At 41.0% G+C, this 26,914-nt stretch overlaps 1 pseudogene; it reads right to left on the reverse strand.

Annotated features, from left to right (window-relative positions):
* Positions 1–20,353: 20,353 nt before the first annotated feature.
* Positions 20,354–20,957, reverse strand: LOC100446105 (putative pituitary tumor-transforming gene 3 protein; annotated as a pseudogene).
* Positions 20,958–26,914: the final 5,957 nt, after the last annotated feature.

Consider the following 26,914-nt stretch of genomic DNA (forward strand, 5'->3'; position numbering starts at 1 on the left):
AGACTTTTATTCCCTAACCTCATTTTAATGTTTTTGTTGTTGTTGTTGTTGTTGTTGTTGAGCATAAAACCATGGTTTTTCCATCTCAGCAACTTCTGTCAAATTTCTTACCAAGTAATTACTTAGAATAAAAGACTATCTTCAAGTAGTTTAAACAGCCACGCAGTTTTCTGAATATATGGTACAGAATGCCTGTTTTAGAAAGTCCAGGGCTAGACTTGCAGGAGAACTAAAGGAGACCAAGATCTGGTATAGTGCCATATTATGAAAGAATGGTTCTATGTGTGATCATTTAGACTTCTTTGACTTTTCTTTTGCCATTTTTTTTTGAGACAGGTTCTCACTTTGTCACTCAGGCCAGAGTGCAGTGATGTGATCTCAGCTCACTGCAGCCTTGACCTCCTGGGCTCAAGTGATCCTCCCATCCCAGCCTCCTGAGTAGCTGGGACTATACGGGTGTGCACCAGCACGCCTGGCTAATTTTTAATTTTTTTGTAGAGACAAGGTCCCATTATGCTGCCGTTTTGTACCACTTTAATATAAAGCTAAAAATCTTCCTTATCTTTTAAACTTTTAGCCACTTAGTAATTTCATTTTTTAAAAGTCTATTTGATTTGTTAAGTCTCTATTAAAAATTATGCAATGTGCTTTGCTGTGTAGTACAGCAGACAGAACACAAGCGTTAGTGTTAGACAGGACTGGTCTTGGATTCTCGCACTGTGGATCACTAACTGTGAATCTCAGTGAGTTACTTAATGTTTCGCTTTCCACATCTGTCCAATGGAGAGTTCATAAGGTTTTCCTTATTGGGATTACTTGAGGTAATGCCTGTAAAGGCCTCAGCACCAGGCTCAGCTCTTGTTATTGAGGTATGTGAAGCATCTAACACACTGCCTTTTCCTCCTACTCTGCCTCCTACTTACTCAGGATGTTCTGCTGAGTCAAAGCTAGCAGTAGAAAATTATATAATATAAATCCTTTGTTTTCATTCTTAGAAGATTTAATTTGAAGATCGTTTGGTAAATTTAAAAAATACTGCCACTAAAGTAGTATTTATTTATGCTCGAAGGTTTCTAAAGAATTGATCCCTGACTGTGCTGAACTGGCAACCTATAAAAACAACAGTGAGTTGCTGGAGGGAACTCCACATTTTTGAAATAATTTGTTTGCTAAGCTACTCGAGTTTTGGGTATTACCTAGGGGAATTTATAAAATATGTCAAGCTTGATAGATTTTTCCTTCTTATGTTAATGCACTATTAATATGCTGGGCTCATCCTGCCTGTGGGCCATGTGTCATCCCTGCTGTTACCGACATCACCAGCATCTCGATCCTCCTGGACCTGACCTCGTGCTCATTTGCTGGCAAGGAACCCACAGGACCAGGCCAGCAGTGCCTTGGATTCACATTTCCTTCTAACACCACTGATTTAGAGATCAATAAACTCTCTACCCTGACAAGTAGAAGGAGTAGGTTCATCAATTTTAATTTTGAAAATTGCCTACATACTGTTGTCATCACTTTGAGTTACTTTTAAAAAGATGGTGGACTCATCAATTTGAAACTTGTCATGTCAGAGTTGGCCATTAGGGACTTCTGATTTTGATATTAAATTATTTCCTGTGAAATTCTCACTAGATTTTATTTATTTATTTATTTATTTATTTATTTATTTATTTATTTTAGACAAGGTCTCTCTCTGTTGCCCAGGCTGGAGTGCAGTGACACTATCTTGACCCACTGCAACCTCTGCCTCCCAGGCTCAAGCGATCCTCCCATCTCAGCCGCTTGAGTAGCTCTGGGGCTACAGGCGTGCATCACCACGCCTGGCTACATCTCTAGATATTCTAAATGAATGAATGCTTATGAGAGAATGGTTAAGAAAATATGAGAGTGGAAGGGATGGATCCTATTGTATTATTCAGAAAATTATTCGGTCAATATACATCAAAATGGGAAAAATTGGACTTGTTTCATCTTATAGAAAAGTTATTTTTGGCCGGGTGCGGTGGCTCACACCTGTAATCCCAGCACTTTGAGAGGCCGAGGCGGGCGGATCATGAGGCCTGGAGTTCGAGACCAGCCTGGCCAACATGGTGAAACTCCATCTCTATCCACTACACTCCAGTCTGAGCTACAGAGTACGAGGAGACCCTGTCTCAAAAAACAAAACCAAAACAAAAACAGAACAAAAACAAAGAATAACAGTAAAAACCCAGCTATTCAGTTTCCTGTTCTCTTGATAGACGCTTGGGTTGTTGCTAGTTTTTCGCTAGTACGAACATTGACTTCTGGCACACATCTATTGGTGAATGTGAGCAAGAATGGAATTGCTAGGCCAGTTGCTTAATTTCTGAATTTCATATGAAACGTGATTTGCTTTTCTTTGAATTTAAGGAGGATTTGAGATTGAGATAATTTGGTTCAAATCAGTGGTTTGATAATATTATATCAATTTTAGCAATTTTTCTAGGAAGAATAGTTTGCTTTTGAAATTAGAGATGATTGATTTATTCAGAAAGGCCAGCAAGTGAGGAATTTGAGATAATTTAGATATGTTTATATATAGATGCAGAAATATAAAGATATGAGACATGGTTTCAAGAGTTGGAATATAATAATAATAATGGCCAAATTATATTAAGTATGTACAAAATAGAATGACTGTCTTGGTACATGGCAACTGAGTATCAGCCTCTGCCTGGAAATAGTTTTTGGTGTGTGTGTGTGTGTGTGTGTAAATCTCTAAATATGGGAGGTGAAAAAATTACCTTCAGATTTCTTGGGTTTGGGATAAAAAAGGAATTCTTTTCTATACATTCAGCCTACCTTGATTCACAGGGCATCTTCTACTATATGGATGTAACATGCTGAATCAGTTTTTACTGTGACATTTGAAATTCTGCAAATTCAAGGAGAGATGAGTCAATAATGGCTATCATGATAGTCAACTTTGCGATTAGTGTTTATTGCCAATGCTGTCTTTGTACATATCTGGAAATGTTTTACAAATAAAATGTATGTATATTTCTGATATAATGCCTTCCTTTCTGGAAAATTCTTATAACAATCTAACATCGCTCACTTTAAAAATGTCCTCCCTTCCTTCCGAGTTCTCTGCTTAAGACATTTATTTTGCCCCAGGCTGAGCCAGGCACCTATTTATCTAGGTGCTAGAGATACTATCCAATCCTGCCCTCAAAGAATGTAGAGTTTAGTGGGATAGAAGAACATGTAAACAGGCAATTGCTAGGCATTATTCTTTGATGAGGATTGGTTCATATTTAGTCTTAAGAAATGTGATAGCCAGGCGTGGTGGCACATGCCTGTAGTCCCAGCTACTCAGGAAGCTAAGGCAATGAGAATCACTTGAATCTGGGAGGCGGAGGTTGCAGTGAGTTGAGATCACACCACTGCACTCCAGCCTGGGCAACAGAGTGAGATTCCATCTCAAAAAAAAAAAAGAAAAAGAAAAAGAAATGTGAGGGGCTGGGTGTGGTAGCTCACACCTGTAATCCCAGCACTTTGGGAGGCCGAGGCAGGTGGATTTCTTGAGCCCAGGAGTTTGAGACCAACCTGGACAACATGGCGAAACCCCATCTCTACCAAAAAATATAAAAATTAGCTAGGCATGGTGATGGTGCACCTATAGTCTCAACTGCTTGGGAGGCTGAGGTGGGAGGATTGCTTCAGCCCAGGAGGCAGAGGTTTCAGTGAGCCAAGATCGCGCCACTGCACTCCAGCCTGGGTGACAGAGTGAGATCCTGTCTCAAAAAAAAAAAAAAAAAAAAGACCAGGCGCGGTGGCTTATACCTGTAATCCCAGCACTTTGGGAGGCTGAGGTGGGCAGATCACGAGGTCAGGAGATCGAGACCATCCTAGCTAACACATGGTGAAACCCTGTCTCTACTAAAAATACAAAAAAATTAGCTGGGCGTGGTGGCGGGTGCCTGTAGTCCCAGCTACTCAGGAGGCTGAGGCAGGAGAATGGCATGAAAAAAAGAAATGAGGGGAGTTGTGGGAAAGCCTCTGCTTTTAGGGTATTAAGAAAATCTGTTCTTTGGCTTAAAAATACTCATTAAATTTAAGTACTGGTTTACATATTCATTTTTATAGGTCATTTCTGTACATATATTTTCAGAGCTTAAATGAAAAAGAAAACTCATTTGTTATGAGCTTCTTAAAATACCATTCTATTTTCTTATTTGTACTTCATGAAAAAGGAAAACTCTTTTCTCATTGCCTTAAGTACTTTTTTAATATCATGAGTCATCACTTCTGGAAAATTCTTATTCAGAAAATACTTAGCTGTCATTGATCACATCTTATAATTATTTTAATGAATCATAAATATGGCATGACATTTTGAATTATTTTGAATTATTTAAAACAATACATGGATTCCTTGAATCAATCTACACTTAATAAATGTGGATATTTTAATACTATCTTGCTTCACTATAAGAAAAAATAGGTACACAATAGGAATAATCTCTGATTATTAAAAATCATTTATTTTATTTATTTATTTATTTATTTTGAGACAGAGGTTCACTCTTGTTGCCCAGGCTGGAGTGCAGTGGCGCGATCTCGGCTCACTGCAACCTCCGACTCCTGGGTTCAAGCAGTTCTCCTGCCTCAGCCTCACGAGTAACTGGGATTAGAGGCATGAGCCACCACACCCGGCTAATTTTGTATTTTTAGTAGCGATGGGGTTTCTCCATGTTGGTCAGCTGGTCTCGAACTCTCGATCTCAGGTGATTTGCCCACCTTGGCCTCCCAAAGTGCTGGGATTACAGGCATGAGCCCCCAAGCCCGGCCTAAAAATCACTTATTGAAAGGTCAATCTGTCTATGGCCATACCACCCTGAACGCGCCCGATCTCGTCTGATCTCGGAAGCTAAGCAGGGTCGGGCCTGGTTAGTACTTGGATGGGAAAGGTCAATCTTTGAAGGACTATAATGTGTCCAATAGATTTTGGCCACAAGGAGAGCATTGTGCCATGTGCCAACAAAATGGGATGTCAGGGTGGAAGCTGATGACGTTTGGTTGAAGAGTGTGTAGTAGAGGGGGAAGACAAGACAGCAGGTGCAGACTGTTCATTCAGTAAAACTTACTGCATGTGTAATATGGTGACCAACCACCCTTGACTGCGGTAGTTTCCTGGAATGCATGACTTGGCAATGTTAAAACCAAGAGTCTGGGGCAATCTGGGGCAATTGGTCACCTACAGGGCAGATATTGTGCTAGGTTCTAAGGATGTAAGGGAAATAAACGTGCAAAAAGAGAATTATTATGTAGGATGATAATTTAAGATAGCATTAAATTTAGGGGGCCATGGGAATACCCCCTGTGTCGCAGAAGATGGTCAGAGAAGGCTTCAGGGAGAAGGTGATATAGTTGAAATGAATCCAGAGAAAGGAGTAGGAGTTACCCTGTGAAAAACTGCGGGGGGGGGGGGGGGGGGAGACAGAGCATTTCAGGCAGAAAAGTGTGCTACATGTGGTTTTTAGAGAAATGCAAGCTGTTTTTTTCCAGAAAGAGAAGAGAAGTAGCTAAAGGGGGCCAGGTGCTTATCCACAGTGGTTTGAGGATGTAGGGGATGCTGAGGGAGATTAAGCCTGATGTTTTCGGCAAGACAAGGACATTGCTTGGGGAGAGGAGAGAGTAAAGGGAAGTGGGGAGTTTGAAGGGAGTGGGAAGTCACAGTTTTCTTTATTTTTTTAGAGACAGGGTCTCACTCTATCATCCAGACTGGAGTACAGTGGCGTGATCATGGCTCACTATAACCTCAAACTCCTGGGCTCAAGCCTCAGCCTCCCACCTCAGCTTCTCAGAGTGTTGGGATTATAGGTGTGAGCCACCACGCCTGGCCAGAAGTTACAGGTTTCTGAGGTAATCAAATGAGAGCATATTAGGTGAAAAAGCTCTGAATATTACAAACATTAAAAGAAATAGCTAACACTTATTGGATGCTTGTTTCATGTATAACAACATTATTATATTTAATTATCACAACAATCAAAAGAGATAGGTACCATTATTATTTCCATTTTGCAGATGAGAAAAACTAGGCAAAAAAAGTTAAAACATGCCCAAGGTTACACGGTTCCTAAGAAGTGGTAGCCAGAATTCTGTAGCTTCCATGAAGCTCCCAACCTCTGCATTTAATGCACTTCCATATGTGACCTTATGTGATACTCACAACCACCTCTTGTGCTAGTATTATTCCTAGATGAACCAAGGTAGAAGCTTGTCCCAAATCACATGGGTAGATGAACCAAGGTAGAAGCTTGTCCCAAATCACATGGGTAGTCAAGATATACAGTTAGGCAAATGCATAGGAGAGGACTAGAGGTAGATACTCGTAAATTGCTGAGACTTTGCTTTTCTCCATATTATATACTTTCCCAGCTTGCAAAAACTATTTTAAAAAAGAATATGGGCCGGGCACGGTGGCTCACACCTGTAATCCCAGCACTTTGGGAGGCCCAGGAGGGTTGATCACCTGAGGTCAGGAGTTCAAGACCAGCTTGACCAACATGGAGAAACCCCGTCTCTACTAAAAATACAAAATTAGCTGGATGTGGTGGTGCCTGTAATCCCAGCTACTCAGGAGGCTGAGGCAGGAGAGTCACTCGAACCCGGGAGGCGGAGGTTGCAGTGAGCCGAGATCGTGCCATTGCACTCCAGCTTGGGCAACAAGAGCGAAACTCCATTAAAAAAAAAAAAAGAAAAAAAGAAAAGAAAAGAATATGATCTCCCCCTCTCCATACCTCCTAGGCACTCATTTGAATTCAAATCCACGTTCTCCTGGAAGTCATGGATATCACTTCTTAACTCCTAACCAAATCACAAGATTGTTAATAGACTTTAAATGCCCTTATGACCTCTGAACTCCAATTGCCCTCTAGGCCCCTGAGTCTTTTGGCAGTGCTGGAGGCTCTTCAGAGCTTTGTTTGATTTGTAACCCCCTTTTGCAGCATGGGAGAAAACTTTAGAGGCCTGGAGGTGGGAGTCACATAAGCTTCAGCAGAATTGGTTGTTAAAGGAAAGGTTGGGATTAACACTCCCATCAAAGGCACACAAGGGTCTCGGCAGCATGGGGTAGAGTTGGTTTGGGATATTCACAGATCAGGGCTTTTCTGTTTAAATTGTGACCAATGTTGGCTTTAGATAATTTCCTGCATTTGCAAATGAGGAATGAGAGATAATGCAAAAACTAAGGAACATTGCCCCATTTTTACATTGCTAATTAATGATTGAGACAGGACTGGACTTAAGACTCTACCCGCTTAATTCACTACTCCAGTGGGATTAAAAGTCAGTGAGGCTTGACCACCAAGATTACTGATTTGCTGGGACAGGTTGAGTATCTTTTATCCAAAATGCTTGGAACGGGAAGTGTTTTGGATTTCGGATATTTACAGATTTTGGAATATCTGCATATACATGATGAGATCTCTTGGGGATACGAATCAAGTCTAAAGATGAAATTCCCATTTATGTTCATATACACCTTATGCACACAGTCTGAAGGTCATTTTAGACAATATTTTAAGTAATTCTGTACATGGAACAAAATTTGTATACATTGAGCCATCAGAAAGCAAAGGTGTCACTATCTCATCGCCCATGTGGATGATCTCATCACCTATGTGGTCGATCTGTACTTGTTTGGCATTACCATCATTTCTGACTCTGAATTTATATGCTAGTGATAAGCAATCATTTTCTCCCACTTATTCACACATTAACACTTAACAGTAACCAATATGACACACCATTAATACAGTGAGAAAATAATGTGTTTAGGGTAACTAGGCAGCACAGTAGCATCCCCAGAATAACTGCATCAGCTGTTTAACAACAGCAACAAGGCCAGGCGTGGTGGCTCATGCCTGTAATCCCAGCACTTTGGAAGGCGGAAGCGGGTGGATCACCTGAGGTCAGGAGTTCAAGACCAGCCTGACCAACATGGTGAAACCTCGTCTCTACTAAAAATACAAAAATTAGCCGGGCGTGGTGGAGCACTCCTATAATCCCAGCTGCTCGGCAGGCTGAGGCAGGAGAATCACCTGAACCCAGGAGGTGGAGGTTGCAGTGAGCCGAGATCACACCACTGCACTCCAGTCTGGGAGACAGAGTGAGACTCCATCTCAAAAAAAAAAAAAACGAAAAACAGCAACAACAAATAACAACAGGCTCTCAGTCTCTGCCTGTGATGCTGTGTTTTGATTAAAAGATTGTTGTACAATAACTCCCTTGGGGATGTTAAGTAAAACTGATAAAACTGTGTTGTGCACCTGAGTTTTAACTGCAACCTGTCGCATGATGTCAGGTGTGGAATATTCCACTTATGGCATCATGTAGACACTCAGAAAGTTTTGGATTTTGAAATATTTTAGATTTTTTGAGTTAGGGATGCTTAGCTTGTACACCTCTTCCAGATGGTTGCTGCTGGTCTCAGAATCCTTCCTGGTGGGCTTGCAGATCTTGTTTTCATCTCTGAAACTCCCCCATTTTGTAACACCATACAGCACTCCCGTACTCACCGAGTGACCCCAGTATGTCAGGCACTATTCTAAACCCTGTAGGCCCAGTGGTGAACATGACAGACACAGTCCCTGCCCTCATGGCTCTTAGGGTTTGGTAGATGAAACAGTTATAAAACAGTTAAATGACTATTTAATTTCATTTGTATGCTAAATGATATGTATTAACAGGGTAAGTGTAGGCTCCTATGTGAGTATAACAGGGACCTTCACTTAAGTCAGGGGTCAAGGAAAGCTTCCCTGAGAAAGTCCAATTTAGGCTGATTCACAGAGAGCGAGAAGGAGTTAGCCAAAGTGTGATAGCCTGAATTGTGTCCTCTCAAATTCATATGTTGACGTTCTAGCTCCCAGTATCTCAGACTGTGACTGTATTTGGAGACAGGGTCTTTAAAGAGGTAATAAAGTTAACATGAGGTCCTATGGGTGGGCCCTAATTCAGTATGACCATTGTTCTTGGAAGAAGAGGAAATTTGGACTTAGCTACGTACACAAGGAAGATGCTGTGAGGACACAGGGAGAAGGCAGCCGTATACAAGCCAAGGAGAGGAGGCTCAGGAGAGACCAGCTCTGGTGGCACATTGATCTCAGACTTGTGCCTCCAGAATTGTGAGACAATACATTTCTGTTGTTTAAACCACCCAGTCTGAGGTACTTATTTATGACAGTCCAAGCAAACTATATACCAAACAAAAAATAGAGATGTGTGTTCCAGATGGAGTGAAAAAAATGTATGAAGACTCAGAGGAGGGTTATGTGGGCTGGTTTAGTACTTACAAGGACTCACTCCATCTATGCGGAGCACAGGAATAAGGGGAGGAAAAGCATGGTATCCACATTTACAAAACCCCAAATCCTTTTAAGTTATGGGCTTACAAAAGACAAACCAAGAATCTTGAAATTGAGGTGTGCGTCTACTTTTTTTTTGTTTTGTTTTTTGAGACAGGGTCTCACATTGTCACTCAGGCTGGAGTGCAGTGGTGCGAATACAGCTCACTGCAGCCTCAATTTCCTGGGCTCAAGTGATTCTCCTGTCTCAGCCCCCCAAGTAGCTGGGACTATAGATACATGCCACCATACCCAGCCAATTTTTGTATGTTTTAGTAGAGACGGGGTTTGGCAGGGTCTCCCTGTTGCCTAGGCTGATCTCGAACTCCTAAGCTCAAACAATCTGCCTGCCTTGGCCTCCCAAAGTGCTGGGATTACAGGCGTGAGCCACTGTGCCAGGCCAGCATCAACTATTTTTAGAAAGATAATAATCTGGACATGTAAGATTACATATTTATGTATTTATTGATGACCCAGTCTCCCTTAACCTTATCATGTATAGATCTGCTTCTAAGTTTATTATATACTTCTGAGGTTCTTTACCTAGAAGGATGTTTTTCTACCTTTCTGTCCCTGAAGATCCAATGCGTAGTGCAAAAGGGCAGGAATCCTACCTACGTGATCCCTTTCCTATCTACTCAGGCCCAATTTTTTTTTTTTTTTTTTTTTTTTTTGAGACAGGGTGCCGCTCTGTTGCCCAGGTTGGAATGCAGTGGCATGATCATGGCTCACTGCAGCTTCAACCTCCTTGGCTCAAGTGATCCTCCTCCCTTAGCCTCCTGAGTAGCTGGGACTACAGGCATGTACCACCACACCCAGCTAATTTTTGTATTTTTTTGTAGAGACTCAAAAAGGTCTCACCATGTTACCCACGCTGGTCTCGAACTCCTGGGGTCAAGTGATCCTCCTACCTAGGCTTCTCAAAGGGCTGGGATTACAGGCGTGAGCCACTGTGCCTGGCCCTCAGTCCCCATTTGTCTTTCTTCTTTCAATGGTTGTATGGACCAGTGTTTCTCAAACATTTTGGTCTCACAGAACTCCTTACACTCTCAAAAATTATTGAGTACCCCGAGGAGTTTGTATTTATATGGGCTATCTATTTATATTAGAAGTTAAAACTGATAAATTTTTTAAAAAAAGTAAATTAAAAAATATGGCCAGGTGCGGTGGCTCACACCTGTAATCCCAGCACTTTGGGGGGCTGAGGTGGAGAGATCACTTAAGGTCAGGAGTTTGAGACCAGCCTGGCCAACATGGTGAAACCTCGTCTCTACTAAAACTACAAAAATTAGCTGGGCGTGGTGGCAGGCACCTGTAATCCCAGTTATTTGGGAGGTTGAGGCAGGAGAATCACTTGAGCCCAGAAGGCGGAGGTTGTAGTGAGCTGAGATCACGCCACTTCACTCCAGCCTGGGAAACAGGGTAAGACTCCATCTTAAAAAAAAAAAAAGTGTGTATATATATATATATATATATATATACACACACACACACACACACACAATATATATATACACACACACACTATATGTATATACACACACACACACACACACACACACACCCTTTACATGTTAACATTAAAAACATATTTTTAAGGCCAGGCAAGGTGGCTCACGCCTGTAATCCCAGCACTTTGGGAGGCCAAGGCAGGTGGATCACCTGAGGTCAGGAGTTTGAGACCAACCTGACCAACATGGCGAAACCCTGTCTCTACTAAAAATACAAAAATTAGCTGGGTGTGATGGTGGGTGCCTGTGATCCCAGCTACTTGGGAGGCTGAGACATGAGAATAGCTTGAACCCAGGAGGCGGAGGTTGCAGTGAGCTGAGATCGCACCATTGCACTCTAGCCTGGGTAACAGAGCAAGACTCCATCTCAAAAACAACCAAAAAAGTATTTTTATAAAAAATAACCTTTTCCAAAGCTGAAAAAATTAATAATTAGCATTATATTCTTTGTTTGCAAATCTCTTTAATATCTGGCTTAGTAGGTGACAACTGAATCTTTAAACCTGTTTCCGCATTCAAACTGTTACAATATGTTGTTTTGAGTGAAATATCTCTATATCTATCTATATCTATAGATAGATATATAAATCAGGTCTTACAGAGATATGTAGTTGGAAAAAACAGGGTATTTTTAAAGCCTTTTCAAAAATCTTGGCTAAGTAGTAGCTTCTTAGATATTAGATACAATGTGGATCCTGAATCCATATTAATGCACTTTTTTTTAAGATAGAGTCTTGCTATATTGCCCAGACTGGTCTCAAACTCCTGGGCTCAAGGGCTTCTCCTGCCTCAGCCTCCCAAGTAGCTGGAACTACAAGCATGCACCACCTCTCAGGGCTCCATATCAACACATTTTTATGCTCAATTACATTAACATGCATTTGTCATTGTATTAGTTTCCTAGGACTGCTGTAACAGATGTAACAGATTTACACCAGCTTAAAGCAACAAAAATTTATTCTGTTACGGTTCTGGAGGCTGGAAATCAAAGGCTGCACTCCCTCCAAAGACTCTAGGAAACGATGGGTTCCTTACCTTTTCCTGGCATCAGGTGGCCCTCTGCCTCTGTCTTAATAAGGCCTTCTTTTTTCTTTTTTCTTTTTTTTTTTTTTTTTTTTTGAGACAGAGTCTTACTCTGTCTCCCTGTCTCCCAGGCTGGAGTGCAGTAGCACGATCTTGGCTCACTGCAACCTCTGCCTCCTGAGTTAAACTGATTCTCCTGCCTCAGCCTCCCAAGTAGCTGGGACTACAGGCGTGTGCCACCACACCCAGCTAATTTTTTATTTTTAGTAGAGATGCGGTTTCACTATGTTGGCCAGGCTGGTCTCAAACTCCTGACCTCACGTGATCCGCCCACCTCGGCCTCCCAAAGTGCTGGGATTACAGGTCAGGCATGAGCCACTGTGCTGGGCCAATAAGGCATTCTCTTCCACGTGTCTCTGTGTCTTCTCCTCTTCTGTCTCTTTTTTTTTTTTTTTTTTTTTGAGACAGAGTCTGGCTGTGTCACCCAGCCTGGAGTGCACTGGCATGATCTCGGCTCACTGCAACCTCCACCTCCCGGGTTCAAGCAATTCTCCTGCCTCAGCCTCCCAAGTAGTTGGGACTACAGGCGTGTGCCACCACACCCAGCTAATTTTCGTATTTTTGATAGAGACGTTGTTTCACCATTTTGGCCAGGATGGTTTTTTTGTTTTGTTGTGTTTTGTTTTGTTTTTGAGATGGAGTCTCGCTCTGTTGCCCAGGCTGGAGTGCAGTGGTGCAATCTCAGCTCACTGCAAGCTCCGCCTCCCAGGTTCACGCCATTCTCCTGCCTCAGCCTCCCCAGTAGCCAGGATGGTTTTAATCTCTTGACCTCGTGATCCACCCGCCTCGGCCTCCCAAATTGCTGAGATTACAGGCATGAGCCACCACGCCCAGCCCCTCTTCTGTCTCTTAAAAGGACCCTTGCCATTGGGTTTAGGGTTTACCTGGATAATCTGGGATGATCTCCTCTCAAGATCGTTTTTGGTGGCCACCCTTCAATCTACTACAGCCACTTACATTTTGAGTGGATTTTTGATGCATGCAAGGCTTTGTAATTTCTTTAGTCATTTGGAAAATATTGGTTCACTGATTTATGCAGACCTTCCAAATATTGACACATTTCATGTAACAATATTATAAAAATCACATTTGTTAGTATCACTAAGTGAGTGCCTCAGAAAAATTTCTCAGTGGAGGAGAGCAGACGAGGTCATGGTGGCAGAAATTTTCCAAAGCTCTACATTTGGCTTGAAAGCTTGAATTTTATCACTGCCAACAAATACATTGAGTTGTTTTCCTTGATGTGACAGGCTTACTTTGTTCTTTTTTTTTTTTTTTTTTGAGACGGAGTCTTGCTCTGTCACCCAGGCTGGAGTACAGTGGCGCGATCTCGGCTCACTGCAAGCCTCGCCTCATGGGTTCACGCCATTCTCCTGCCTCAGCCTCCCGAGTAGCTGAGACTACAGGCACCCGCCACCACGCGCGGCTAACTTTTTGTATTTTTAGTAGAGACAGGGTTTCACCATGTTAGCCAGGATGGTCTTGATCTTCTGACCTCATGATCCGCCCGTCTCGGCCTCCCAAAGTGCTGGGATTACAGGCATGAGTCACCATGCCCGGCCACTTTGTTCATTTTCAAGAAAATGTCTGCCAAATACTTAAGTTTGGCAAATACCATCATTTGTCAGTCATCATTTCAAGTAAAAATGAGATTCTATGAAAAAGCAGCTAGTTTAGATTGCATCTGAAACAATCACACAAGGGCTTTTGTTCTAATCATAGGATTTTGATATATAGCAGAAGTGCTTTATGTATACTTTCTATTTTGTCACACAGGACATTAAAAAGAAATGTACTCAGCCAGGCATGGTGGTGCATGCCTGTAATCCCAGCTACTTGGGAAGCTGAGGCAGGAGAATCGCTTGAACCAGGGAGGCAGAGGTTGCTGTGAGCTGAGATCTCACCATTGCACTCCATCCTGGGCAACAACAGTGAAACTCTGTCTCAAAAATTAAAAAAAAAAAAGTAAATGTACTCAAAGGTCAAGATTCAGTAAAAGATTTACTGCTTTATCAAGGACATTCCTTTTAAATTTTTATTTAATTTTTAGAGACAGGGTCTTACTCTGTTGCCCAGGCTGGAGTATAGTAGTACCATCATAGCTCACTATAACTTCAAACTCCTGGCCTCAAGCAATCCTCCTGCTTCAGGTTTCAGCCTCCTGAACAGCTGGGACTACAGATGCATGCCACCATGCCCAGCTAGACATTCTTAAGTGAACCTGATTTTTGGGTGTTTTGTTTTTTAACTACAAGTGATGGTGAAGAATACAATGACTACAAGAAATGTGGTTTCACTGCCTGGATTTCTGCCAAGTCACCAGTAGTTCTAGTCACTATTGTTTTTGTACCATCAGTGCAAATGTCAACACAGAGAAAAAGGCAAATAACATCTTTGTGTTATTATAAAAATAGTTTGGGCTGGGCATGGTGGCTCACGCCCCAGCACTTTGAGAGGCTGAGGCGGATGGATCACAAGAGGCTAGGTGTTTGAGCCACCCTAGCCAAAATGGCAAAATCCCGTCTCTACTAAAAATACACAAGTTAGCTGAGTGTGGTGGTGCATACTTGTAATCCCAGCTATTTGGGAGGCTGAGGCAGGAGAATCACTTGAACCCAGTTGGCGGAGGTAACAGTGAGCTGAGATTGCATCTCTGCACTTCAGCCTGGGTAACAGAGTGAGACTGTCTTAAAAAAAAATAAATAAATAATAAATGTTTTAAAAGAAAAAAACCCACCTTTTTATTATATAAAATTTCAAACATAAAAAAGTCATCCTAATAGTATAATTAGCCTTCATAAGCCTACCGCTCCATTTCAACAGTTAGCTAATTATGGCTAAATCTTGTTGCACTCCCCTGCCCCTATGCACACATAATTTTGAATCAAATCCCAAACATCAGATTGTTTCATCTGTAAATATTTAAGTATTAGCTCTATAACATAGACTTTTTAGACTTTTATTTTTTTGAGATGAAGTCTCGTTCTTGTCCCCCAGTGCAGTGGCGCAATCTCAGCTCACTGCAACCTCCGCCACAGGCGCCTGCTACCATGCCCGGCTAACTTTTGTATTTTTAGTAGAGACAGGGTTTCACCATGTTGGCCAAGCTGGTTGTGAACTCCTGACCTCACGTGATCCACCCACCTCGGCCTCCCCAAGTGTTGAGATTACAGACGTGAGCCACGGCGCCTGGCCTATAACATAGACTTTTAAAAAACAAAACATCGGCTGGACATCAGGAGATCGAGACCATACAGACCAACATGGTGAAATCCCATCTCTACTAAAAATACGAATTAGCTGGGCGTGGTGGCATGTGCCTTTAATCCCAGGTACTCGGGAGGCTGAGGCAGGAGAATTGCTTGAACCAGGGAGTTGGAGGTTACAGTGAGCCAAGATCGCACCACTGCACTCCAGCCTGGCGACGGAGTGAGACCCCGTCTCAAAAAACAAAAGCAAAAACAAAAATATAACATCATCACACTTAAAAAAAAACCCACTGATTTTTTTATTTTTATTTTTATGATTTCTTATTACTGGATATCTAGTCATGTTTGAATTCTCAAATTGCCTCCTAATTTTTTTAGTTGTTTAGTCTAATCAAGATCTAAATAAGATCCATACAATTGGTAATTGATATCTCATTTTAAGTCTTTTATTCTGTATATCTGCTGCCTTTCTTTTTTCCCTTATAATTTATGTAATAAAGAAACCAGGTCATTTAGCCTGTAGGATCTCCCACTAAAGTTTACTGATTGCATCCCTATGATGTCATTTGACATGTACTTCTGACCCCTGCAGGCCCTATAAATTGGAAGTTAGAGTTAGAAACTTAATGAGATTTCGATTCAAGTATTTTGGCAAGAATACTGCATAGTGATGTGTTTTTCCATCAGGAGGCATAAAATGTTTGGTTAGCGCTCTTTTTATGAGATAAACAGCCATTGATCATCATTGCCTACATGCATTAATTCATTAATTAATTCATTGCAAAATGGTAGTATTCTGCCTTTATGCATTACCTGGAATTCTTCTGTAACAAGAAACTTCTCCTCATTGACTATTTGGTTACCTGGAGTGCAGTTTATATTGGAAGGCAGGATATAGGCTTGATTCTTATCTTTTATTTACCAGTTTTTGAAATAATGAGTTAGTTCCTTAGGTTATCGAAAGGTAACCCATGAGGTTTGTTTTCTATTTTTTAGTATCTGTAAATTCCTGGATTTACATGTTCAATATATTTCAATTCATAATGGTGATTCTTTTTTATGATTGATTTTGCCATCTTTGAATTAGTTTCTGAGGTTTTTCACATGACTCTGGTAGTCATTGATATCATACTGGAAAGTAAGGAAGTTAGGACATTCCAGGCTCATCTTGTACATTTTCTGCTGCAGGTCTGCAATCAGCCAATTCTCCAAGGAGCCCTAGTTCATATTAGTGGGAAATATTTAGGGACCATAATCTTGGTACTAGGGGTGTTCGTTTCCCTAGATTGGTCACTGATTTTAGCCTTTTCCATGCTAGAGCTAGGAAATACATACATATAAATATATATGTGTATTTATATGTATATACATATATTTATATACACATAAAATATACATATGTATATTTTAAAGATAAAATACAACATATATTCATACTGATACTTCCAACTGAAATTCAGTACTACAGGTTTTTTTGGTTTTTTTAAACCTAACCTCCATCTGTATCTTCTTTCTCCTACATCAGAATTCCTGGTTCTTAAGGATATGAAGATAATTACTAATTTTCTTCCTTTTTAAAAAGTTATTATTACTATTATTATTATTTGAGGCAGGGTCTTGCTCTGTTGCCCAGACTGGAGTGCAGTGGCATGATCTCAACTCACTGCGGCCTCAACCATCAGGGCTCAAGTGATCCTGCTATCTCTCAGCCTCCCGAGTAGCTGGAACTACAGGCATGTGCCACCACACCCGGCTAATTTTTATAGAGACAGGGTTTTACTGTGTTGCCTAGGCTGGTCTGGAACTCCTGGGCTCAAGCGATCTGCCCGCCTTGGCCCCCCAGAGTGCTGGGATTACAGGCATGCACCACCACACCTGACCCATTTTCTTTATTCTACAACACGAACATGATCTCATATAATGATTACTTGAATAAAGTTTAAGATTTTTTTATAATTTTTTTTTTACAGTTCTTTTGTCCTTTGAGTTTATTCCACTAGGGAAAGATATCCTTTATTTTGAAGTCATTTGAAAGAATTCCTCTTATCAGTTAGGTCAATTTATTTAATTTTGGGAAGGAACCATGTTAAATGTTTTTAAATGTTTCTGCTTTTAGTCCTTATTATATTTCCCTCCACATCTCTAAATAATAAAATTATATTGTACCTTTTCTGAATTTAATTTGTACATTATCTTTTGTTTTTGTTTTGTTTTTTGAGAAAGGGTCTCACTCCAGTTGCCCAGGCTGGAGTGCATTGGTCTGCTCTTGACTCACTGCAGCCTCAACCTCCTGGGCTCAGGTGATCCTCCCACCTCAGCCTCCCATAGCTGGGACTACAGGCATGCTCCACCACGCCTGGCTAATTTTTTTTTTTTTTTCATTTTGTCAGTAGAGATGGGGTTTCACCATGTTGTCCAGGCTGGTCTCAGGCAATCCACAGCCCTTGGCAACTACCAATCTGTTTTCCGTTTCTATGGAGCTAAGTGTCTGTAACATTATGCTAAATGAAATAAACCAGACATCAGAGGTAAGAACTGTATGATTCCATTTATATGGAATATAAATATAAATATAGCATAATGTTTTAAAGGTTCATTCATTTTGTAGCATGTATCAGTACTTCATTCCTTTTTATGGCTGGGTAATATTCCATTGAATGTATATACCACAGTTGATCCATTCATTAGCTGATGGACACATGGGTTATTTTCACCTCTTGAGTGTTGTGAACAGTGCTGCTGTGAACAAACATGTACAAGTATTTGTTTGAATACCTATTTTCGGTTTTTTGGGGGTATATATCTAGAAGTAGAATTGCTGGGTCATACAGAAATACTGCGTTAAACTTTTTGAGAAACCTGAAAATTGTTTTCCACAGCAGCCACACCATTTTACATTTTCACTACCAATGTACAAGGCTTCAACTTCTCCACATCCTCACCAACACTTAGTTTTCACTTTTTTGATTATTGCCATCCTAGTGAGTGTGAATTGGTATCCCATTATGATTTTGATTTGCGTTTCCCTAATGACTAATGTCGTTGAGCAACTCTTCATGTGCCTGTGGCCATTTGTATATCTTCTTTGGAGAAACGTCTATTTAAGTCTTTTGACTACTTTAAATTGGATTCTTTGTCTTTGCTGTTGAGTTAAACAATTTTTTTATGTATTCTGGATGCTAGACTCTTATGAGATAATGTGATTTGCAAATATTTTCTCTCACTATGGTTCAGTTTGCTCTTATTTTTATTGTTGGTGAGTTGAAAGTTGAGGTCATTGATTTGAGATTTTTTTTCTTTTCCAATATGGGCAATACCTTCTAAGTACTAGTTTAGTGCACCACAACGTTCGATATGTTATGGTTTCATTTTCATTCAGTGCAAAATATGTTCTAATTTCCCTTTCAATTTCTTCTTTGACCCATGGGTTATTAGGGTTGTATATTTGGATTCAAAATATTTGGATTTTGGCCAGGCATGGTGGCTCACGCCTGTAATCCCAGCACTTTGGGAGGCTGAGGTGGGTGGATCACCTGAGGTCAGGAGTTCGAGACCAGCCTGACTAACATGGTGAAACTCCGTCTCTACTAAAAATACAAAAAATTAGCCGGGTGCCGTGGTGGGCACCTGTAGTCCCAGCTACTCAGGAGGCTGAGGCAGGAGAATGGCATGAACCTGGGAGGCGGAGCTTGCAGTGAGCCGAGATGGTGCCACTGCCCTCCATCCTGGGCGACAAAGCAAGACTCCGTCAAAAAAAAAAAAAAAAAAAAAAAATGGGGTTTTCCAAATGTGTTGCTGTTATTGATTTCTAAATTAATTTTATTATAGTTAGAGAACATACTTTGTGTGATTTGAATTGTTTTAAGTTTATTGATTTTATGGCTGAGAATATGGTCTGCCTTGGTGACTATCTTGTGCACACATGAAAAGTATATATATTCTACTTTGGGATGTTCTACAAATATCAATTAAGTTGGCCGGGTGTGGTGGCTCACACCTGTAATCCCAGCACTTTGGAAGGCTGATGTGGGTGGATCAGTTGAGGCCAGGAGTTTGAGACCAACCTGGCTAACATGGAAAAACCCTGTCTCTACTAAAGATACAAAAATTAGCTGGGTCTGGTGGCGTGTGCCTGTAGTCTCAGCTACTCGAGAGGCTGAGGCAGGAGAATTGCTTGAACCTAGGAGGCAGAGAGGTTGCAGTGAGCCGAGATTGCAACTGCATTTCAGCCTGGGCGACAGAGCAAGACTGTCTCAAAATATAAATAAATAAATAAATAAATAAATAAATAAATAAATCAAATCTCAAGATGGTTAATAGTGTTGTTTAGGTCTTCTATATACTTGCTGATTTTCTCTCTACTTGGGTTATTATGAAAGGGATTTTGAAACTTCTAATTATAATTGTGGGTGTGTCTATTTCTTCTTGAAATATTTTCAGTTTTTGTTCACATATTTTGAAGCTCTGTTATTAGGTACGTAAACATTTAGAATTGTTATGTCCTCTTGAAAAATTGGCCCCTTTACCATTATGAAATGACCTTCTCTTTCCATGGTAATATTATTTGCTTTGAAATATTCTTGATATATTCATATAGCTGCTCTAGCTTTCTTTTTTTTGAGATGGAGTTTTGCTCTTGTTGCCCAGGCTGGAGTGCAGTGGCGCGATCTCCACTCACCACAGTCTCTGCCTCCCAGGTTCAAGTGATTCTCCTGCCTCACCCTCCTGAGCTGCTGGGATTACAAGCATGCACCACCACACCTGGCTATTTTTGTATTTTTAGTAGAGACGGGATTTCTCCATGTTGGTCAGGCTGGTCTCGAACTCCCAACCTCAGGTGATCCGCCTGCCTCAGCCTCCCACAGTGCTGGGATTACAGGCATGAGCCACCGTGCCCGGTCAAGTTTGTCTTTCATATTGCTATTTGTTTTCTATTTATCTGTTCTTCATTTCGTTTTTCTTCATTTTCTGCCTTATTTTGGATTAAGCATTGTTATCCCATTTTATGTCCTTTGTTCCCTTATTATAACTCCTGTTTTTCCTTTTAATGGTTATTTTATTTTAGGATTTAAGTATATATCTTTTTTTTTCTGTTAAACAAATAATGCTTTATTAATAGAAATATACACAAACTCTAAAGCACTAAGAAATTTAAATATCTATGTCAGAGCAAACAGGTGGCAATTCAACATCCAGGGTCAACAGAATGCTTGAAGGAGACTGCAACAGATTGGATTCCCATGGTGGAGAGGGCATTTTCAAAGGTAAAGGGGGGGCCTAGCTGAAACAGCTTTTCAAGCTCTCTCTCCTCGTCAAGGATCATCAGAGGCACTCCACTCAAGGGAAGATGTGCAATCTGGTGCTCCTCAGGCAGGTTAAAACTCTCAAAGCCTAGAGGATTGAAGGGAAATAATTTTTCTATTTCTGGATAGGCATCGTCTGAGGCAGGAACAGAGCTTTTTGCTTTAACAGTCTTCTCAGTCATCTTTTTGGCAGAAAAGCTTGGCTGTTTTTGTTTGAGGGGTCCATTGGTCTTTACTGACTTTTCTGTAGCTCTGTTGACAGTTCCCAAAGCCTTTCTGGTAGCTTTAGGTAAGGCTGTTGCAGCATCGAATGTTTTGCCAAAACGTGATGTTGAAACTTGAGATCTCCCATCTAAGGCTTTGATTGAAGGTCCAGACCCCAGCTTCAGCCCATCCTTTGTAGCCACAAGGGTGCCTGGTTCTTCATTTTCCTTATCAACATAGATCAGAGTAGCCATTCTGGATTATTGTCGCTCTCAACCAGATTTAAGTATATATCTTTAATTTATTACAGTCTATCTTCATTTGAATTATACCACATCACTTATAGAATACTTACACGTATAGGATGTATCTTACAATAGTATACTTCCATGTCTCTAATGCTAGCTTTTATAATACTGTTGTCATATATTTTACTGATACATTAGATATAAACCCACAATAAGTTATTACTATTCTTGTTTAAATTTGTTAACTTTTAGAGATTTAAATTATTAAAAAATCAAAATATGTTTACTTCTGTTGTTACTATTTCAAGTGCTCTTCATTTCTTAGTAGATCTTTATTTCCAGAAATCTGGAATAACTTTTCTTTGTCTGAAGGGCTTCCTTGAATGTTTCTTGTTGTATGAGTCTACTGGTTATGAATTTTTCAACTTTTTTTTTCTGTCTGAAAAAATCTTTATATAGCTTTATATATCTTTGATTTTGAAGGATATTTTTGGTAGGTAAATAATTTTAGGTTGACAGATTTTTTTATTCAGTACGTTGTAGATGTTGCTCTACTTCTTGTACTATTTTTTTTTTTTTTTTGAAATGGAATCTTGCTCTGTCACCCAGGCTAGAGTGCCGTGGTACCACCTCAGCTCACTGCAACCTCTGCCCCCCAGGTACAAGTGATTCTCCTGCCTCAGCCTCCTGAGTAACTGGAATTACTGGCGTGCACCACCACACCCGGCTAATTTTTATACTTTTAGTAGAGTCAGGGTTTCACCATATTTGCCAGGCTCATCTTGAACTCCTGACCCCAAGTGATCTGCCCGTTGCCCCCCTCAGCCTCCTACAAGTGTTGGGATTACAGACATGAGCCACTGTGCCCAGCTACTTGTACTATTTCTGATGAGAAATATGCTGACATTTTTACCTTTGTTCCTCCATATATAACATGTCTTTTCTTCTGGCTGCTGTTAAGACTTTATCACTGGTTTTTAGTACTTTTATTATGATGTGCCTTGGTGTAGTTTTCTTCATGTTTCTAGTGTTTCAATTCATTGCACTTGTCAGATCTGTGAGTTTATAGTTTTCATCTAATTTGGGAATATGTCAGCCATGATTTCTACAAATGTGTTTTCCTATCCCATCCTCCAACACCATCTTTATCTTCTCCTTGAGGAAATCTAATTGCAAGTATATTAGGCTGCTTAAAGTTGTCCACAGCTCATCGATTCTCTTTACCTTTCTTTTTTTTTTTTTTTTTTTTTTTGAAACAGAGTCTCACTCTGTTGCCCAGGGTAGAGTGCAGTGGCACAATCTCAGCTCACTGAAACCTCTACCTCCTGGGTTCAAGTGATTCTCATGCCTCAGACTCCCAAGTAGCTGGGACTACAGGTGTGCGCCACCATGCCCAGCTAATTTTTGTATTTTTAGTAGAGACGGGATTTTGCCATGTTGGCCAGGCTGGTCTTGAACTCTGGACCTCAAGTGATCCACCCACCTCAGCCTCTCAAAATGCTGGGATTATAGGTGTGGGTCACCGCATCCGGCCTTAATTCTTTTTTCTATCTACATTTTAGAAAGTTTCTACTGCAGTCTTCAAGTTTACTAATCTTTTCTTCTGTAATGTCTAATCTTCTGTTAATCCTATCCAGTGTATTTTCCACCTTAGAGATTATTGTTTTCATATCTAAAAGTTGGATTTAGAAATTTTATGCTTTCTTTGTCTCTACTTAACTTTTTGAGTATATTACTATTGTTATTATTATTATTATTATTATTATTTTGTAGAGATGGGATCTCCCTATGTTGCCCAAGCTGGTCTTGAACTCCTGAAATGAAGGGATCCTTTTACCTTGGCCTCTCAAAGTGGGATTACAGGCTTGAGCCACCAAGACCTGCCTACATTACCATTATAATAACTGTTTTAATGTCCTAGTCAGCTAATTCTAACATCTATGTCAGTTGCAGGTCAGTTTTAGTGATTACTTTGTTTGTTTTTGAGACAGAGCCTCGCTCTGTTGCCCAGGCTGGAGTGCAGTGGTGCGATCTCCGCTCACTGCAAGCCCCACCTTCCAGGTTCACGCTCTTCTCCTGCCTCAGCCTCCTGAGGAGCTGGGACTACAGGCATGCGCCACCACACCCGGCTAATTTTTTTGTATTTTTAGTAGAGACGGAGTTTTCCCGTGTTTGCAAGGATGGTCTTGATCTTGTGACCTCGTGATCCGCCCGCCTCGGCCTCCCAAAGTGCTGGGATTATAGGCGTGAGCCACTGTGCCCGGCCCCTAGTGATTACTTTTTAATCTCATTATTGGTCATATTTTTCTGTTTCTTTGCATGCCTTGTAATACTGAATGCCACATATTCAATATTGAATGTCAGACATTGTGATTTTTTTCCTTGCTGGATGCTGGATATTTTTCTATTCTTACAAATATGCCTGGATTTTGATTTGAGATAGAGTTAAATTACTTGGAAATAGTTCAATCCTTTCAGATCTTACTTCCATGTGTTTTTTTCTGTTTTTTGTTGTTGTTGTTGTTGTTGTTTTGTTTTTTTTTTTTGGCAGGACCCAAGCAGTATTTATTCTAGGGCTAATTCCTCCCCAGTTTAAGTAAGGTAAGACTCTTCTTAGTATTCTACCTCCATTAAGTTGGGAACGTTTGTAGTCTACCTGATGGGAACAGCCACTATTCCTGGCCCTCTGTGAGTTTCCACTGCTATTCTGTCTAATGCTTTCATATGTTTTCTTTCTTTGCTGTACTTTTTATTGTTTCTTCACATGCATGCACTGATCTGCATTGTCAAATTCTCAGGGAGAACCTTCTGCAGGTCTCTAGGGTTCTCTGTGCACTTAACTTCTTGTATACTGTCTTGTGAACTCTAACCATCTTGTTCTCCCTGGATTCATAGCCCCATCCTCTCAACTCAGGGAGTCTGCTGGGCTCTCCTTCATTCCTCCCTGTGTCATGGTGTGTAAGGTATCTGAAAGTAGTAAGCTGGGGGTAAATTTTGTTTGCTTAGGAATCATTTTCTTTCACAGCTGATACCCAGTATCTTGAAAACAGATGTTTTATATATTTTGTCTGTCTCTTTTTCCTTTTTCCTTTTGGTTGGTTCAGGTGGGAGGGTCAATTTGGTCCTTGTTACTCCATGTTGGCTGGATTCAGAAGTCCCCTAAGGCTCTACTCTTAATAGTCACTTCACATTTTGAGGAGAGGTACAGAAAAGTTCCAAGAGTCTATTACCAATAGCCTCTGATACAACCCACTCTATAAATGAAGTATGATTGTTATTTAGTCTATTTAATGCTTCTTAAATCTCTAGAACATTATAAAGGTTTGCCGTGACTAGTGATTTATAGATTGTTTGGGAAAGACTTCAGAACTCTGGGGCCTCCCTGAAATGTACCATTGACATTTTCAAAACAGAAGGGGCCATTGATAGATTGCAAATCAGTTTTCACTCTTACTTGGTAGTCATTCTGCAAACTTGGTTCTGTTTCTATTGTGCCATCTGGGTAAGGTTGCAGTTCAGGAAAATTTACTCTCTAAAGACCTTAATAGTACATAGAGCTTGCTAACATAGGCAATTTACTGTCATTCAAGGGTTTATTTCTAGAACACTGAAAACCTTTCCAGTCCTACTCCAAGAAATGCTGTGTGATTCTTTTTCACTTATTCTTGAGGATTTCTTTGAAATTAAAAGAGGAAGCTTTCACTATCTTATTTCCATGAAAAAGAAAAGACCAGTATTTTAGTATTTAGCGAAGGAGAGAGAGGGCTTAAGGAAAGTTGAAAATAATCATGGACTGACTAATATATTTTTAAGCATTTACTGTGGGTATACCACTTGTATGGGCAATGAGGTGAAGAAGAATGGGTAGGTTACTTTTTATTTACCTCCATGAATCTCAAAGACTTAGTCTTCCAAGAAAGTGTTACTTAATAATAATTTACTTCTCCATTTTTATGAATCAGTCACATGTAACTGCCAATCAAAGCATTTGGTTATCATGAAGTAACTGGTGTTACTTCAGTATCATAATATTTCAGATAAAAATAGAATCTTGCTGTTATAGGTAATCTGAACAGCCTAATTATGGATGAATCTATAATTTCTTTTAGCTTTATTAAGATACTGAATTTTTTTCTTTTTTTTTTTGAGACTGGAGTCTTGCTCTGTTGCCCAGGCTGGAGTGCAGTGGCACGCTCTCTGCTCACTGCAAGCTCCGCCTGCCAGGTTCACATCATTCTCCTGCCTCAGCCTCCTGAGTAGCTGGGATTACAGGCACCCGCCACCACGTCCGGCTAATTTTTTGTATTTTTAGTAGAGACAGGGTTTCACAGTGTTAGCCAGAATGGTCTCGATCTCCTGACCTCGTGATCCGCCTGCCTCAGCCTCCCAAAGTGCTGGGATTACAGGCGTGAGCTACTGCTCCCAGCCTCAAGATATTGAAAATTTTTATTCCTGGTTGGTTGGGACCTGGGAACATCTAGTAAATAGTTTTAAGTTGCCTGGGTGTGGTGGCTCATGCCTGTAATCCCAGCACTTTCGGAGGCTGAGGCCAGCAAATCACTTGAGGTCAGGAGTTTGAGATCAGCCTGGCCAACATGGTGAAACCTCACCTCTACTAAAAATACAAAAATTAGCCAGGCGTGGTAGTGCACTCCTGTAATCCCAGCTACTCGGGAGGCTGAGGCAGGAGAATCTGTTGAGCCTGGGAGGTGGAGGTTGCAGTGAGCGAAGATTGCACCACTGTACTCCAGTCTGAGTGACAGAGCGAGACTCTGTCTCAAAAAACAAAAACAAAAACAAAACAAAACAAAAGTTTAAAGTTTAGTTTTAGAGATAAATATTCTTTTTTGTTTGTTTTGAGACAGGCTTTCCCTCTGTCACCCACGCTGGAGTGTAGTGGTGCAATCATGACTCACTGTAGCCTTGACCACCTGGGTTCAAGTGATCCTCTCACTTAAGCCTCCTAAGTAGCTGGGACTAATTAGCCAGGGACCATGTCTGGTTAATTTTTTTATAGAGACGGGGTCTCTCTGTATTGCTGCAGCTGCTCTCGAACACCAAGGCTCAAGAAATCCTCCTGCCTTGGCCTCCCAAAGTGCTGGGATTACAGGCATGAGCCACTGTGCCCAGCAAGATAAATATTCTTTTTTTTTTTTTTTTGAGGCAGGGTCTCACTCTGTCACCCAGGCTGGAGTGCAGTGGCGTAATCTCGGCTTATTGCAGCCTGTATCTTCCAGGCTCAAGTGATCCTCCTACCTCAGCCTCCCAAGTAGCTGGGACTATAGGCACGCACCACTACACCTGGCTATTTTTTTTTTTTTTTTTTTTTTGAGACAGAGTCTCGCTCTCTTGCCCAGGCTGGGGTGCAGTGGCGCAATCTTGGCTCACTGCAAGCTCTGCCTCCGGGGTTCACGCCATTCTCCTGCCTCAGCCTCCTGAGTAGCTGGGACTACAGGTGCCTGCCACCACACTCGGCTAATTCTTTTGTATTTTTAGTAGAGACAGGGTTTCACCATGTTCACCTGGCTAATTTTTTAATTTTTTTGTAGAGATGGGGTTTGACCATATTGCCCAGGCTGGTCTCAAACTCCACTCTTGAGCTCAAGTGATCTGCCTGCCTTGGCCTCCCAAAGTGCTGGGATTACAGGTGTGAGCCACCATAACTGGCCTGAGATAAAGATTCTAAATAGCAGAAAACAAAACAAAGTAGCCCTGCTACATGCTAACGTGAGTGGTGCAGATCCTAAGTATTATAGCATTTTATTGCATACAGACATCCCTGAGCTGGACTACTGTAGTCAAGACAGGTAGCTAGGACTGAGAAGAGGGTATTTCAGCTAGGAGGCAGTGGGTTTGCATGTACAGTGGCAGGGATGTTAGCTGTAAGTTGTGGATTCTGTACATTGAGGAGACAGTCTGTCCAACAGATGAGTACACAAGAGAGTGAGTTGGAGATTAGGTGGGAAATGTAGGTTA

The sequence above is a fragment of the Pongo abelii genome, chromosome 7 (assembly GCF_028885655.2).
Source record: "Pongo abelii isolate AG06213 chromosome 7, NHGRI_mPonAbe1-v2.0_pri, whole genome shotgun sequence".
NCBI classification, from domain to species: Eukaryota; Metazoa; Chordata; class Mammalia; order Primates; family Hominidae; genus Pongo; species Pongo abelii.